The following is an 18029-nucleotide window of genomic DNA, read 5'->3' as shown; positions in this document are numbered from 1 at the left end:
CGTAAGTGATACTTAGCAGATAAAGAAAGCACATTAACATTTAAACGAAAATGAGTTTTGCCCCATCATGTTACCTACTTCTGATATAAGAACTGTGAGAAAGAGGCACTGAACAAAAATACCTATCAGGAAACGTGATTGAACCTGCAGTAAAGCAGGATTCCTGTGATGAAAAAATGTTTTATAATGAGGTGTGACTGAATTAAACACCTGGTGGTTGCAGTATCAAATTAAATCACCCCTTTTGAACTTGATTTCACTTATGAAGTAAGTATAATTGTTATTGTTGTTGTTATTTCTTTCAAAACACAATGAAATAACCTCATCAACCATAACGACACTAAAGTGATGCTAAGGAGAGGGTGATTTCACAAAGGCCACGTATCATCTCTTCGTAATTGATAAGGCTGCATTTTATCTTTGTATTTACTCATCTCCATAAATTAATTTTGGTAAACTGTTTTACCAAACTGTCTGTCTTTACTCCCATATATCCAAGTGTGAGTTACCAATTTATGGATGTTATTCCTTCTTCTAGTCAGTGTCTATTAGAGGGTAGGTATCTCTGGCCATTTGAACTGTTGTAACAGGTTACCACAAGACCGAGACATATGAACAGCAGAAATTTATTTCTTAAATTTATGGAGCCTGGGATGCCCAAGATCAACTCACTGGCAGATTTAGCATCTGGTGAGAGCATACTTCCTGGTCCACAGATGGCCTTCTTCACTCTGTTGTGACATGGTAGAAGGGACTAGGGAGCTGTTAGTATCTCTATTGTAAGGGCACTAATCCCATTCGTGAGGACTCCACTCGCATGACCTAAGCACCTCTCAAAGGCCCTACCTACTAATACCATCACTTTGGGGGTTAGGATTTCAACATATAAATCTGGGTGAGTTGGAGGGGTGTGGGGGACAAAACCATTTAGTTTGTAGCAGTAGGTGACAGTAATCCTAACAAAGCAATGCTGCTATGCATAATTATAGCTAACATCTAGTAAGTGTCTTCTTACAGCAAGTATCATCCTGAGATTTTCATATACATTAACCCATTTTATAAGGAAGACCCTTCATGATGTTTATATAGGTTAGTAAGAGTTCCCACTCCCTAAACCTGCCCTTGACCCCTCAGCATTATCTAAGGTCATCTGGCTGCCTAGAATGACTCATTTTTCCCTGAGATATCTATGTTCTTTGCTACCTCTGCGAGCCTTGGCCTGTGGTTTGCCCTTGACCTAGAATTCTCTTTTCTTATCCTCCTACTCAAATTTCAATCACCCTCTTAGGACTGGTTTAGATCCACTCTCTCTGGTGGGAGGTCCCAAACCCACTCAGACTAGAATGGGAGCTCCTCTGAACACAGAGTAGTGGCTCTGTCAACCCATTATTCTCAACCCATCAACTCTTACCAGGCTGGGAAACTTCTGATACATGTTATTCTGCACTTCGATAATAGGAACTACATCCTGTTTCCCATTTGTAGCAAAGTACCAGGGCACAATGGATAGCTAGTACTTATTTGTGGAAACAATGAATAGATTTGTTATTTGTGTAATCTCATTTTGATTATTTTCCATATAATTCTGAGTTTATAAAACACAATTCAGAAGTGAAAGGGAGTGAATATAACAGGGCTAGAGTATTCGGACAGTTGCTAATGAACAATTTGCTTTTTTTTTTTTTTTTGAAAATCCTAAGTAAGTGGAAGAAACAATAAGGGGATAGATCCTAGATTTTTAGACAGTTCATTTTAAGGATATTGACTTTAAAATGTCCTTAGTCAGGGTTTTATATCCCTTTGGTTACTGAGGGATTTTCAAGTCCATTTAAAAAGCATCGCCAAAAATGTATTAGTATGAGTGATTTAAAGCTAATGATAAAGATATTGGGTGAACAAAAAGACAGAAACAAAGAACTCCAAAATAAAATAAAAATGCAAAATAAGAATCTAAGATGCATGGGCCTTTAGAATGAACAAACTACTTAGATTCCTGCAGGATGTATTCATCTGTTTTGTAAGAGTGAAGTAGTGTTCAAACTACCTTTAACTTAACTTTCTTGTTTTTAACGGATTTTTTGATGATTAATATGTGTAGTGTGAATGCTTCGAGGACTGATATTTAAATAGGAATCAAGTAGTATTTAGGTAGCAAACAAATTCTGTGAATGTTTAATATATGGGTTTCAGAAGTCAGATACAGAAATAAAAGCCATATATATTTTAAAATAAATATTGAAAAGAAATCAAAATGATGTGTGATGTAAATGGCATGCATTATTTATAGAATCGATTACAATCATAAGAATTACATATGCAGGTATATCAACTATGTTAAATAGAGTTCAGATATTTAATGACTAAAGATTTTTATAGCAGCCTCAGAACTAATTACAAAATGAACAAGCTATTATCCATCTTTCTAGATATTTCAGAAATATCTTTGAATATTTAGCATTGTTTTGAGCAAGATGTTGTATATTAGTTTTACCCATTTGATGGCAAATTAAAGCCATTAATTAGATAGATTTGCATTCATTTTGTCACTAACTCATGCCTATAATGATTCAAATCTAGAAGAATTATTTAAAGAAATTTTTTCAAGATCACTGAGATATCGAGTCTCTGGTTCTGTTGAAATACTAATGCCTTGAAAGTCTTAGTAATTTTTCTTATTCTATGTGTGTATTTTGTTTGCATTTCAGAAGAGATTGAAACTGGAACTATAATAAATAATGATTAAAACAGAATAAAATATTTTAAGTATCAGAAAAAAACAAATATGACTATTTTAAAATAGAATTCATGTCACTTTTTACTTTTTAAATATAAAAATGTTGCCTTTTAAAGCATAAGTGTTTTCATCATTCTGCCTTTTTTTGTGTTTTTATGATTGGTTTTTGGAGGTTATTAAAGATGGTGGTTTAAAATGTGTGCTTTGTTGATAGCATCTGACATATTGTATATGCTCAGGAAATATTAGTTAAATGGATAGATATTAAATAGCTTCCTCTCACATATTATCTGTATGAATTTGGACAAATGCTTCATTTCTCTAAGCTCCAGTTTCTTCTGGAAAATGGAATAATAGTTATGATAATTTATTTTATTTAGAATGTGCTTAGATGGTTTTCAATTTTTTTCTTCTTCTGACTTCCTTGTGGTCCGAGACTCTTCTCTTAATATGCACCCTAAAAATAGAGTTTTTCTGTGAAGAAGAAACTCTATATCATAGCGAGTTTGCTGGTGGTAAAGCATTCTGGAAGCAACTGGCTACTTGCCATTCTCATGTGAATGTGCCTCTCCTCACTCCTTCTACTTTATGAAATCAAACATATTTCGATTATAAATTTCCTTCCTAAAGCTTACTGTGAGAAACTGCGCAAGATTTCTAAAGAGCTGAGGCACTAGTGTTGCTGTGTGGAAGGCACGGAAGGCCAAGTTAGTTGGTCTATATGAATGCAAGCAAGAATTATATAAAATTATGCCAAAATGTAACAATCATATGGGAAGATATCAAGCTGCCATGCAACGCCAACCATACACAATGGTGAGAACCATTTTATTGTTAAACAGAGATTTCTTAATCCTATTGCTGATATCAGATTTTTTTAAAGGAATAAAGAATACTATGGGTGCTATGGTAGTTTTTTCAATATCATTTACATTAAAAATTTCATGCATGTGAATAAAATATAAAAGTAGTCAAAATATTTCCTTTTGTAAGTTTCAGTATTTCAATTTTAAAACAATTATAAATCTATCAGTTAACTTCTTGGAGACAATGCCAGCACTCACCATTTTTCCAGAGTTGATTAACCTCTCTGCTTTTTGTATAAATCTGTTATTAAAAAAATATAATAAAAATAAAAAATGTGTCGAATGTAGTACCAGTCTCATAGTAAATGCCCAGGAAATAGATGTTTTAAGCATTATATAACATTGATAAGACAACTAGCCATGGTTAAGAGTTTAATCAAATGGTGTGAACAGAGTTTTTCATAGACAGTTAATTGATTGGTATAGAGACAAGCACTAAAATACCTGAATGAAAAGAACTCATCTGATTTTATTGGCAGTGCATAGATTTTGTGTGGTTCTGGAGGTCACTCCAAATTTTCTGATTTAGTTTTTTCTTTTCAAATAATGGAGACACTTTTCTGGTGCAGTAAAAGTACACACACAATTGAAGACCTTATTCAAACATGTGGTATACTTTTAAGGTAAAGGTATCTCCCTCCTGTGTATAATCTAGAGCAGACATGAAAAAACAGCTGCCATTTATTGTGGCAATACTTTTATGTACTTGGTATTATCTAATTCACAATTTGTTTTGAAATAAATGCCTGCATTTGTCTATGAGAGTCACAATCTCAGAGAGAAAATAACTCTCCCAAAATGATAATGAGAGAGTTGAGCACTGAGCCAGGGTGGATATTGTCCAAGCTAACTATATTGTGTTCGCTAACTATAGTGCTATACTTCCTTTCTAATTCACAGGTGTTTCTTAGAATATACATTCAGATTTCCTTTTGTGGACTCACTGCAGGATGCCTCTGATTAACAGATTTCTCCTTAGATATTTTACAAATGATTGCTTCAATGCCACATAATTTTTGTGTATAAAGGGCATGGACATTTTTTTTTTCTCTTCTTTTTGATATCTCAATAGCATAACCAAAACTAAAGGTTGAAATATCTTTGGTCAAATACCTCTTGTTTTAGCAGAAAGCTAAAATCTTGAAGAAATAGAATATTTGCAAGTATTTATCATCAGATCCCCCCTCCCTTGTATTTATGCTTCATTTCCAAAGAATTTTTTTGTTTTGTTTTGCTCTGTTTTATTTTGAAATCATAAAGTTCTCCTAGCACCTTGTTACTAGGGTGGACCAAAAATTGTTGCCAAAGGCATTTAATGGGAGCATTTCAGAAATGCAGACCTTTTGGTCCCATCCAGGCCAAATGAATCAGAATCTGCCTTTTAGTAAGATCCTTAGATGATTCATAGGCACAGTAAATTATGAGACGTACTGCCCTCAGAATACTTTTAAATAGCCTGGAGAACCACAGGGTAGAAACAATTGTTTTAATCTCTCAAGGAGCAACAACTCACTCTAGTTTGACATGCCTATACTTCCAAATGAGAATAGAAGTGATTTAATAAATAATTGTGTTTCACCCTGGTTCCCAGCTTCAGAAATTTTTATTTCTCTACAGTTGAGGTCATTCAATTTCATCTTGCCTCCTATTTCTGGGATCAACCCTCATCTAAGAAAACAATAACTTAACTCCAACCTTGTATTCTGTAGTTCAATCTTAGGTCATCACCCTCCTGATTCTTGCAGTTGATTTAACCTGGCTTCTCTCTTGTTCATTGCTCCTCTACCTTTAGGCTAATAGTGACTAATATATGCATCTTTCTCTTTCAAGATTGTATTTGCCTTTCTTCTTTCTATCCGTTGTGGTGCTTGGTACTTGTTGACCCATGGTCTTACCAAGATTTTACCTCCTGGATTTTCTAGTGGCTTCCCATCTGCTCAGACATTCTATTTTTAGTTTTGATAGCTAATTCTGATAAAGTATACCAACACCGATTTAGTATTATGCTTTACCCAAAACAGAATAACAAATATAGATCGACTTGGAGTAAATTAGTTATTAGAGATATCATCTTAAAAATGTACAGATGAACTATAAATGTGAAAAATTTCTGGGTCTAACTTTCCTTTATATTCTGTTAGTTTTTGATGCTGAAGAGTTTGATTTTCAAAACTGCTGAACTTAGAAAAATGTGATAACTGAGTATTTTAGACATTTTATTCAGAATCCACTAAGAGCAGAAGATATTATTAATTCATTATGTGAAATGGAAGTTTTGGCAAAAAACAAAACCTATAAAACTTTAGAAAACAAACGATAAAGTTCTTTCAGAAAGTTACACTGAAAAGATAAAGATTTAGTGTTAGGTCTATTATTTGAATGTGAAAGAAATCAAATCAACTTTAATTTATGCTGCCTGCTTATTTTCCTGGCCCAGGATTATTACTGTCTTTAGGATATTCCTTTTTAATACATGTGCTTATCCTCAACTGTCTATAATAGAGAACACCAAGTTTTTTTTTTTTTTTTTTTTTTAGAAATCTGCTTCTGTGCTGGAATTTTCTTTTACTCTTGCTTTAAGACTAAATGCTGCTTGAAGTCTGACGTCTTAGAAGAAAATGCGTTCATTTCTCTCTGCCATGTTACATTTAATCAATTCTATTGTCAGCATGCCCTCTGGAATTTATAAAAAAAAAAAATACTCTCCTTTTCCACCAAAAAAAAAAAAAAATCATCTTTACTTTGATTAACACAAAACTGTATTGCCATAATCTCCTTCTCACCGGCTTCTCAGTGTTCACTTGTTCTGTCTCCAAATAGTTCTGTGTATGGCTTTCGGATAATCAGAAATGCCTCCTGCCTCTCGTCATGCCTGTTTCTTTACTGAAAGTATTCAACTTTCACAAAACAGAAAATTGGTTCAAACTGTACCACCATATTAAAAAAAAAACTCGTAATTGAAGATTTTATGTATGTATGTATGTTTCTGCATATGTATATCTTTTTGTATACACATATCTAGGAAAATACCAATAAGTATACCAATCAGTGCATTTTTATAAATTGAACGCACTCATGTAACTAGTTCTCAGATCAAAGCAAACATTTCTCTTCACTTCTTTTAAGCACTTTCTACTAAAACTAAGACTTCATTTAGAGTTGTCCTTTTCCTGTGCCTCCCACCACCATCGGTCAGGATTGGCTAAATTATGCTGCAGTAATAACCCAATTCTCAGTGGATTAAAAGATTAAAGATTTTTTTTCTTTCCAATGCTACCTATTCATTGAAGCCATTACCTTTATTTATTATTTGAAATGTTTTTTTTTTTTTTTTCTCATAGTAAGAGGAATGAATTATGGAGAATAATATCTGGGTATTTGAAGGCTACATTGTTCATATTCTCTTTTAACATCTTTCTTTGTATTCTATAGAACCTGTTTCTTTTCTTAAAGAGTTGGGCCAGTTTTCTAATTCATAGTTGTAAACACTTTCATCCTCAACACAGAGTGCTACTGATTGCACACCTACTATTAAATACTGTACATAACTAGTATTAAATAATGTGTTTAGCTCTATAAGTCAGATAATATAAATAAGAGATATAAATTAGAGTAAAGGGGCATAGTAGTACATTAGATGATTAGAGTTTTTGCTTAAGAGGCTGTTTTTTTCCCTATTTGTCTGGGCAATACTATCAAAATTGCATTCAAGGCTTGTACTGAGGTTTTACGCCTACCTTTGAAGTTTCTCTCATGTTTAGAGGATTGCAACATAGGTAGAAAATACTTCTTTTATATCCTCATTTTTTCTTTATGTTTTATACCTAAAAAAACGATGTTTAATCCCAGTTTACAAAGGTTTTCTCCTTGTGTTCTAGGTGTTTTATCATTTTAATTTTTATATTTAGGTCTATAATCCTTTCTGAGTGATTTTTATATGTTATGAGATATGAATCAAAACTCTGATTTGATTTACATATAGATATCCATTTATTCCAGCACAAAATTGTAGATAAGACTATTATTTTCCACGATTATTTTTTGCAAGTTTGTCAAAAATCAATTGTCTATGTACTTCTGAGTCTATTTGAATCTCTATTCTCTTTCTTTTCCATCTGTTTATCTTTATGCCCAAACTACAGCTTCTTATTTATTGTGAATTTATAATAAGTATTAAAATCATAAAACGTTAGTTCCCCAAATTTTTCTTTTTTCTTTTTTTTTTATTTCTAAGTTGTTCTAACTTCTTTGTATTTCCATGTGAATATCAGAATTAGCTTGTCAATTTCTGCAAAACCTATAGTGATTTTGATTGGGATTATATTGGATCTATAGATCGTTGGGATAATTGATAACATAACAATAGTAAATTTTCTGAACTATATTTCTCTTTTTATTTAAGCCTTTAACTTATTTCTACAATATTTTCTCTTTCTGTTTATTGGTTTTGCACATATTTAGTCAGGTTTATGCCTACATATTTTACAGCTTTGGATAGTAATGTAAGTGGTATTTAACTTATTTTTTTTCAGATATTAGTGTAAGTCATTTATTTAAGTGGTTGCTTTAGGGCTTCTTTTAACTTATCTTTTAACTTATAGTCTACTCTCAAGTGATATTATACTACTTCTCAAATAGTATGTGAATCTTAGAATGATACACTTTCATTTTTGTCTCCTTCCCTACTCTGATCAAAAACAAAACAAAACAAAACAAAACAAAAGCAAAACAAAACAAAAGCAAAACCTGGCCTCTGATATTTTGGTCTGTTTACTCTAGCTGCGTTGGTGATGTGATGCTGGACGGAGTGAAGGGGGTGATACACTTCGAAGATGAAGTCAGGGGCCACAGATCAAGGAATAGAAGTGAAACCTAGAAGCTGCAAAGGGTGAGAAAATGGATTCTCCACTCAGAACCTCCAGAAGGACTCAGCCCTGCCAGCACCTTCACGTCAGTCCAGTGAAATTACTTCGGACTCTGACCTCCAGAACAGTAAGAGAAATTTTATTGTATTAACTCACTAAGTTTCTGGTAATTTATTACAGCAGCAATAGGAAGCTAACACATTTTGCATATCTTAGAGATCACTGTTTTAAAAACCATTATTTTTATATGGTGTTTATTTTTTGCTTTTGACTTATTCAGGTTGTAGAGTAAATATGATTCTTGTTACTACCTCTGGACTGAAAGTAGAAATCAAAATGTGTTTTGTATTCAGGGTATAAAAAAAGAGCAATTCCTCAATTCCTAAAAGACCCATGCATTGGAGTTGCTTGTTTTAGGGATAAAAGTTGTATTCTGAGGTGTACAGATTTTATGCAGTTGATGAGTTGATAGTAGAAGAAGTAAGTGGCATAGAGGGTGTTTTCATCTAATAGAAAAAGAGAGAAATTTATACTGTTGTGTAGTGAAAGTAGAATTGTAAGGTGAAAAGGCAAAGAGCTTTGGAGTCAGACTTCGGTTTATTTTCTAATTTTACTCCTTTCTTTGTGAGTGAGACATTACTCTGAGCCTTGATTCTGTAAACTGTAAAACAAGGATAATGTTCTATGATTGCTGCAAATGATGAATGTAAAGGACTTGGCCTGGTGCTTGGCGCATAATAAGGAGTGAAAAAAATGTAAATATTCTAATTCATAATGTCTTTAATAAGAAAGTGAAATATTAGAGAACAAGGAATTGTGGGAGCTGGCTCTCAGCTTCTTTTAAAAAATGGGCGGAGTGGGAGGAGTGTTTTCAGATGTACAGGTTATAGCAGCCAGGGATCTTGACTGAAAACTGGGGTGTTAAGGAAACAATGATAAATTTCTTTATGGTAAGTGGTATTGTACGGTTAAAGCTGGGACTTGAACTCTCTGTAAGAGGTTTTCAATTTGGAACTATCCTTTAGTTTTAAGGCTGAGCAGGAACTGAGCCAAAACTGAGAGCCGAAAGTCTTTTGTTCCAAAAACAAAAACAAAACAAAAAAATAAACCAAACCAAAACAAAAAAAAACCTAGAATGATTTGGTTAATTAACTCTAAAGTAAATCCAAAACCTTTTGGCCTAATCTAGCCCTCTCACTGGAGCCACTGTTTTCCTCATGAACTCTGGGGCTCGCACGAAAAGAAAAATGACATATGAAAAGAAAAATGCCCAGAATTTGTAGTTTTCACTCTTGGGTCACAGGACTTCACAAACTCTACACTTTTCATCCTGGGTTTCTTTCTCCCAGCCCTGAACTCAGCTCTGCCCACTTGTCATTGAGCCATTGCTTCTGTTTGCCTCTCTCATTCCACACATGTTGACCCTGTTGGTAACGTCCTGCCTGTATCTTGTCTGGAGACTTCTGTTCTTTAGAGTGTCCTGAACTCAAATATGGAACTCCAACAAGGTTAATTTGTAGAATGAGATAAAATTGAAATTCTATGTCACATAACTTTTCTGAGATTTAAAACATTTTTATATTATATTTTATATTATGCTGACTTGGACTATATTATGCTACCTGGTTTGAATCCTTACCTATCATTTTCTAGCTGTGTCCCTTTGGGAAAGCCACTTAATTTTTCTTAGTTTTAGTTCTCGTCTATGTAAAATAGAGAATTATAGTCTCTCTTTCATTAGATACCTCTAAGAATTAAATGGCTAATATCAGTAAAGTTTTTACAAGTATCTGGTACATAATAAGTGCTAGACAAACTTATAACATTATTAGTTTTTCAAAATATATTCAAATATATTTTGATAATTAAAGACTATGTTCTACTTTATTATAATGGAAGTTTATATTTAATATAGTACTTAAAATACAAAAAGAACAAACAAAACTAAATTTTGAGGTATTTTCTCTTCTGAAAGCCTCGCTATTTTACCTATATAATCCTATCTTTTGATGCCATCATCAGAGACATCAAAATTACAGACCTAGCAGCTGTAACAGGACTGCTTTTGTAAACCCAGTGTCCTAGATTACAGACAGGTGAGGAAGTCAGAAAACCCATAGAATTTGAAGCATTGATTTGTAGTATTTAATCTGTTAAGATAGTAGTAAATGAACTTAAGAATGTACTATACAAAGAATGTATGTTACTTATTTGTAAATGAAGCTTCCAAAGAAGATTTAGCGCTTTTCAAAATTTAATATACCTGAAAATCTCCTTGGGATTATGAAAATGCCAATTTGGAATCAGAAAGTGTTGCAGTTATAGTAAGCACCCAGGTGGTGTGTCTATGCTCCTGGTTCTTGAACTACACTATGAGAAGCAAGACTATAAAATGTGGGTGATTAGAGCAATGATAGTCTAGTAATTAAGCTCATTAGCTTTTCTGAAGCTCACCGTTGGCCACCAGGTACTGCTCTTACACCCTGACAGGAATGCATTCTGTGGTTTTGAGGTTCTTTAAAAACCATATTAGTAAAATAGGTCTCTTAGATCTTATGTTTCTTTTAATGTGGATTTTATCCTGTTAATTATTTTACTAACGTGGCATATTCTATGTTAGAACTAGGCTGCCAAGTATATATCCATTAGGAAGTAAAGATAAACTTGGCAATCTTCTGCTGATTACGTTTATGATCATAATATAAATATAACGAGTTGAAAATTTAACATCTTAAAATTTTTTAAATTATTAAAATAATTAAGTTGACTATAAGATTTCCAAAGTTTATGTCTTACTCCCTAACCTCCCACCAAAAGTTGTGATCAACAGAGCTATTAATGCAGATATGTTCAGATACATGTTGCCTAAAAAGCAAAAACAGAAATACTGGATAAAAAAACATCTTAACTCAAAAAAAAAAAAATTCTGAATTTTTAAGTTTAATGGGAATAATTAGAAGAGCAAATCATTAACACTGGACTCTTCGTGTTTTAAGGCAAAGTTTTTGAAAAATAATGCATGACTTTTCAATTAAAGTTCATTTTAATTGAAAAAATGTGAATGTATCAAAATAGTTCATAGAAGAAATTCAAATAAATGTTCTTTAGCAGTAGAATTCCAAGAATAATTATTTTGAAACATTAAATTCTCTCCTCTCTTTAAAGCATAATATATTTACCTCATGTGGGCAAGCATTCTACTTCCAAGGGATCTTGTTTTTATCCAGTTTACTTTGGTGCTGGGCCTTTTAATCCTGTTCTTCAGATTCCCTATTCTGCTTAAAGTTAAGGTATCTGTATTCATGAAACACTGCCTAATGTTTGCAATCTCATATATTAATATAAATTTATTATCGATAAAATTTTCTAACCAAAATAAAATGATATAAGATGGGTTTGCTTCTTTTAAATAAAGCACACCCCTCCTGCCCCCCGCCCAGTTTCTTTAATTTCTTTGGTTGAAATTTCTAATTACTAGAGAATTTTGCATTTGGGTCCAACTACCTTTTAACACATTTATCTCTTGCAGCGTTTATAATAAGGTTGGATGTTACCATGGAAATCATTGTTTTACCACAAATTTTACATTCTGATGTTGATGTAATATTAAGATGATTATGGATTGTAGTTGTTCAAAATTTAAAAGATTTAGTAGTAAGATGACAAGAAATACATTTAAAGGCTAACAGATTTATGTTACAATGTGAATATTTCCAAGGTTCTCTTTTCTGTTGTAAATATATTCATTAAAAGGAATAATATAGTTTAATAATTTTTAAATATATGAAGTTGTCATTTTATTACCAATTAAGCTCAGAAATTATTCTTTCAGTGAGAAGAGACTTAGTTTGCTATCATTCTACAGTGACACTATTAAGTCCAATAAGTATAAAGTCACTTGCTATTTTATAAAATCTATACTCTTGATTATAAAAATCTGGTGACCGTCCAGATACCTTTAATTCATTTAATGTGAAATCTTTTAGCTTTTAATAAGTGCCTGAAGAATGCAAGTGACTGCAATGGGTGTGATTTGTCTGTGTTTTAATTATTTGGAGGATAGTAATCTGGTTACAGTGATGCCGAGTGGGGGTTGCCCATTGCTCTGCTTGATTTCAGGAATTCATTTAAATTACATAGTTTGATCCTAATAAAGAAGGATACTCTTAATATCAGAATAGCAGAAACCATAGTGTGCTAGTAAAATGCTTTCTCGTGGATAGTAGATTGTTTTACCATTTGTTATTTTTGGAGTAACGAGGGGATCTTTAAGTAACTTTTTTATCAAGCTATCATTTTGACTTGCTTCCCCATTTCATTCATCTCTCTGCTAACATATCACTCTTCTAATATAGCCTCTCCTGAACACCTGATGTAAATAGCAATTCTCAATGCCTAGCACTTATGCCACTTTATATTTTCATTCATAGCACTCATTATTACTTAGGATTGTCTACCTTTTGTTGAAAAATAAAATAAAATAAAAAACTAGAATATAGTTTCAATATTCTAATGTGCCCATGAGGGCAAAGGTCTTACATAGTTTACTCATTGCTGACCCTGCCATTTGGAACACTATTAAATAAATGTTTTCTCAAGTGACTAAATGAATACAAAGCATGCAGCTAGCATATTTGATGCCATCCTTAGACTTAGGAAAAGTGATCGGAGATTTTTTTTTAAATGTCAAAGTAGGGAAGGGACAAGTCAATTGCATGAAATAGAACATGGGAACACCTTATCCTTAGGTGTATGTACATATGTATATATGTATGTATGCATGTCTCTGTAGGACAGACACTTTATTTGTAGGACAAACCCTCAAGGATCTGTTCTCAGATTTTATGTCTTGACTTCTAACTTTTTCTTGCTTTACATATTTTCCCCCACACTGTTATTCTCTTTGCAGTTCAAAACAGATTGATATAGTGAAATGGATAAAACCAAAATAAATGAATCTTTATTATACAACTGCAAAGGTTTTCACAAATGGTTAGCAACAAGAAATGAGAGAAACAGATACAAGAACATGAGCGAGGTGGTTCTGGGAATATTTAATTCTCCTTTCTTTACCCAACATGTAACATTTGGGAAATGCGTTTAGTAGGCTCTCTTGTTGTTTATATTCAAATTACCATTGCCAGAAAAGGATGAACTCTTCAGAGTGCTATATATTTTTTTCATTAAAGCTATTTAGTTTTAAAATATTATTTGATATTTCTTGAAAGAGCATCTTTTAAAAGTGTTCTTGCTGTCCAACGGAAAGAACATAGCAATCCTATCAGGACAAAGGGTAAATTTTAAAAGAAAACAAATTTAGGTAGAGAATGATCTTACTGGATTTGTTTTTCATTATTTATATCTTCATCCATATACCATGCCATAGCTCATATGCCTCTGGGCACTGTTAGAAATGATCAAGACAATATTAACAATTGATCTTCCACATCTAACTCAGGATAAAAGCCAAACTAAATCAATAATTTTAGCATTGTACAACACGTTGCTGTAATTTACTTCTAGGGCATTTTACTGTGTATGTGCATGAACGAGTGAAAACTTTATTCCCCAAGAGTGTCTTTACTCAGCCTTAAGGCACCGTTATGAAAATGTCATTCTACTCGTTCTCATATTTTACCTGCCTTGGAAAGCTATAATTTTGCACCTACTAATGACAATTAATTTCTATACATTTCAAAGGATGAGAATGCGGTTCCACAGGTGTCATTTGTATTCCTACACTAACTCATAAACTTAGGGCTTCGATTTAGATTTACAGACAACTCAGAGTGAGAAAATCACTTTAGCGTCAAGCTGGATACTCCCAGGGGGTAGATTATTTCTTGGGAATAAATGTATGCCTGTGCGAGAGCGATACAATCAGGGCTGAAAATTCGCCTGTCCATTTCACTACAGCTTGGCTAAATGACTAAGCAGTGTGGTGAGGATATGAAAAGAAGGATTCCATAAAGAAAGTCTTCAGGGGGCTTAGAAAATGAATCTTGTGGTTACACGATGGGTTCATCTGTGCCCTGTAGTTCTGACCTAAGTTGGCCATTTGAGGACAGTTCTTCATTTTTCTTGGTCATTAAAGTAATAGTGATGAATCCTGATCATTACCAAACAAAAATGAAAACATAATATTAAAACAAATAAAAATCAAAACTCCCTACTTCCTAAGTTACTACATAGAAATAAATTATTCACCAGGTGAACCCAAATTCCAAGACAGCATCAGGAGTATGAGTGTTATTTGTGGCTGGGCCTTAAGTGGATGAAGCAGGAAACTATAAGCAACGAATGCTTCTGAGGCTGCCTCAGGCCGATTAAGCGATATTAAGCAAGTCAGTTGACCTTCCAGTGCTTCCAAGGTTTCTTCCCATGTAAAATGGAGAAGATGATTCCTGTCTCAAAGCATCATTAAAACGGTAAAATGGTATTGTGGATGCAAAAGGGCTAGGAAAGGCTGGCTATAACAGGGCTTTGCAAATACAATATGAATAAACATGTCTGTTTATGCAAATATATATATGTATGTACATATACATATTAATTGGTATATATATCAGGTATATATATGTAAATATTGGGTATATATAATATATATGGACCTTACATTATTATTCAGTTTATTAGGTAATTTTGTAAAAGAGGTAAGATGAATAAATACTTATAGATGGAGGTGAATAGAGAAAAAAATTGTGGTAGAAAACAATTGAATTGTGAGAATTACTGTAAACTTAACCAAATCAGTTTGGTTCCTTGTAATTACTGGGTAATTTTTGTAGGTATAAATACATTTCTTAGAGTTAAAGATGGATGAAGTTTAGGTTCTTCTACAACCTTGCTACCAAAAAGAAATGAAAGCAAACTTCAAATTTATTCTATTTCATACAAGAAGCAGAACATAGTTTTATGAAGCCTTAGCTTTTAGGCATTTTTGACACTATCTTTCTTTAACACTTCATCAAGATGCAATCAATAGTATTCTAGCCAAATTTCATGTATGAATGAGGTGATATAATTAGTCTGTAACTTCTACAAACAGAAGATCTATCAGATATAAATGCTGTCTTAAAGTCTAGCCTACTTAACATGTTTGATTCTTATGCCTTCTTCATGCAAATCAGGAAGCATTTATATTTCTTGCTAGTTCACATGTCTTCTTCACATTGCACCAATGAATATTATTTCTAATACCTAGTATGTCAGTTGACAAAGGCTCTGTTGGGAGCTTGATTAGTGATAAAGGTAACTGAAGCAGTAGCCATCTCCTATTATGGGTTTGGAATTTGAGCATTTCAAACAAAAACCAACTGTCCCTGAAGAGATATTCCCAACTGAGATTTCTCAAATTAGTAACTACCAACAGGATGTAGATAAAAACTAATTTACACATACTTGTCACTTTGTCTGTGCTGAAGGGTTTTAAAGTAATTGCTTTCAGTGTAAGAGCTCTGTGTGCAGATTTATTGGTATATTTCTCTCTTTTAAGTCCTAATCAGAGTATGGGTCGGCCAGTCACTTCTGAATATAGTCAGTGCTTCCATAAGACTTGTTTTGAAAATGTAAATTTATTACAACATGGTTGGCATATTAAGGAACAATTTGTGTTAAAAGTTAGTTTTGCATCTACTTATAGGAAATTTCATCCTTGAGAAATACTAAACAATTCAGGAAACTATCTCCAAGTGAAGCGAGCCTAGGAAGGTATACAAACAATGCACATGCACACACCTCAAACATTTATCAGTTACCTCACTTCACAAGGTGTACAACGAGCTACACCCATTTATATCTGGTGTTACAATTTTCCAACTGACCTTAGATAATTTTTCTACACTCTAGCATTTCATAAGTAGATTCTCTTTTCAAATAAGATATCACATTAAATATAATATCGTTATATTTATGTATTTCTTATCCATTTAACATGTGTAAAATTTTACTACTTGTTTTGGTTTCTTGTTTGGTTTTGTTTCTGAAAGTGTCACCAAAGATGTTTTTGAGTGCTGTGCCATACCTAAAGTTTCCCGTGAACTTCACGGTTGATTTGCATGGCTTGAGCTTTATAATACAGAGCTGCCAGTAAAGCTTTCTATGTGGTATTTCATATGTTCGTGGTATTGGCCACAAGTACAAACAACGTATAAACTACTTGTGTAGAATCTATGCAACTCTACAACTACTCTTTCTGTCTTTCTACCTTTTTTTTTTTTTTTTTTCTTTTTTGGAGTAGAGTGGTCAGTGGTCTAGCCATGTCTGGGTAAGAATATTCTAGGGGTAGGTAAAAAGATATGAGTATGCTTCTAGATAAGTTGTGGAGCCGTTTGATAGAAACAACAACAACAACAACAACAACAACAACAACAACAAACAGGGGCCAGGATGAGTTCACTTTTATCATTTAACTTGGAATTTTCTCTGATTCTTAGGTTTCTTTTTTTCCAGTCTTTATATGTAATATATAATAAACTCTTAAAATTAAGTGAGTAAATATAAGAAGATAAACTATAAATATCCTCAAGAGAATAGATGGGAATCACCCCTCACACTAAAATACCGGGGACAGAGTCAGCATTGTCTGATGGGTAATACCTGTCAATCAGGAGCTGTTATAAATTGGCCAAAGTCATAGCCAATCCATAGAGACACTGGCTAATCTTTTGTTAACAACAGAATACAGAATCTGCTTTTCAGCCTCACTAAAAGATCATTGTGTTGATCAACAGATACAGTAATAATTTTATCAGATTATTTAAATTGAGGAAAATATTTTAAAATAATTTTTCTTTATCATATATATAATCACAGAACCAGAAAAATTAATAATATTGAAAAGTAAATATAGTCTGAACAGACGTTGAACAAGATGTATAGAATCAGTACTGATTTGCAGCAAGTTTTAATTTACTAAACAAAAAGCTCATGAGTGACTTTAATTCCTATGTTCAAGGCTATCCGCCCAGAGAATATCCCACATCCACTTTTTCTCAGGGTGATGATTAGGGCCTACTAAGAATAACCGAGAATTTAAAATATTTTTGGTCAATCAATTCCATTGTTTCAATGACATTTCTTCTTTGGACTATGGGTCGTTGCCTCCAAGCTTTGTACCAAAAACCATGAAGCTTTTGCAATGTTCAAAATGAGGTTTATATAGTGATATTCATTTCTTTGTAAAGCAGAATCCTGTTAAATAGAGTACACATAATTAGAAACCTTTCTCATAATTTTTCTACATGTACGTATGCACCTTAATTACTTCTGTTTAAAAAGATGAACCTGAGGTTCTGTAAAATCCTAAATTACCTATTGAATTTATCAGTATGCATTTGAAGTAATCAGTATATTCATATTCTACTGAATGCTAATAATTTGAAAATGTGTGATACATGGATTATTTATATCAATGCTGAAACAGATTATTCAGTGAAGCAGAGTTCTTTGGAATGGAAACCTTCACAGCTTTGAGTCGATAAGACCTGAATTGGAATATTGGATATGCCACCAATTACCTTTACTTTCTATCATGTTATTTAAATGTTATAAGCCTCATAACAT

The sequence above is a fragment of the Rousettus aegyptiacus genome, unplaced genomic scaffold (genome assembly GCF_014176215.1).
Source record: "Rousettus aegyptiacus isolate mRouAeg1 unplaced genomic scaffold, mRouAeg1.p scaffold_m13_p_10, whole genome shotgun sequence".
Classification (NCBI taxonomy): Eukaryota; Metazoa; Chordata; class Mammalia; order Chiroptera; family Pteropodidae; genus Rousettus; species Rousettus aegyptiacus.
Note: the sequence above shows the minus strand (reverse complement) of the source record.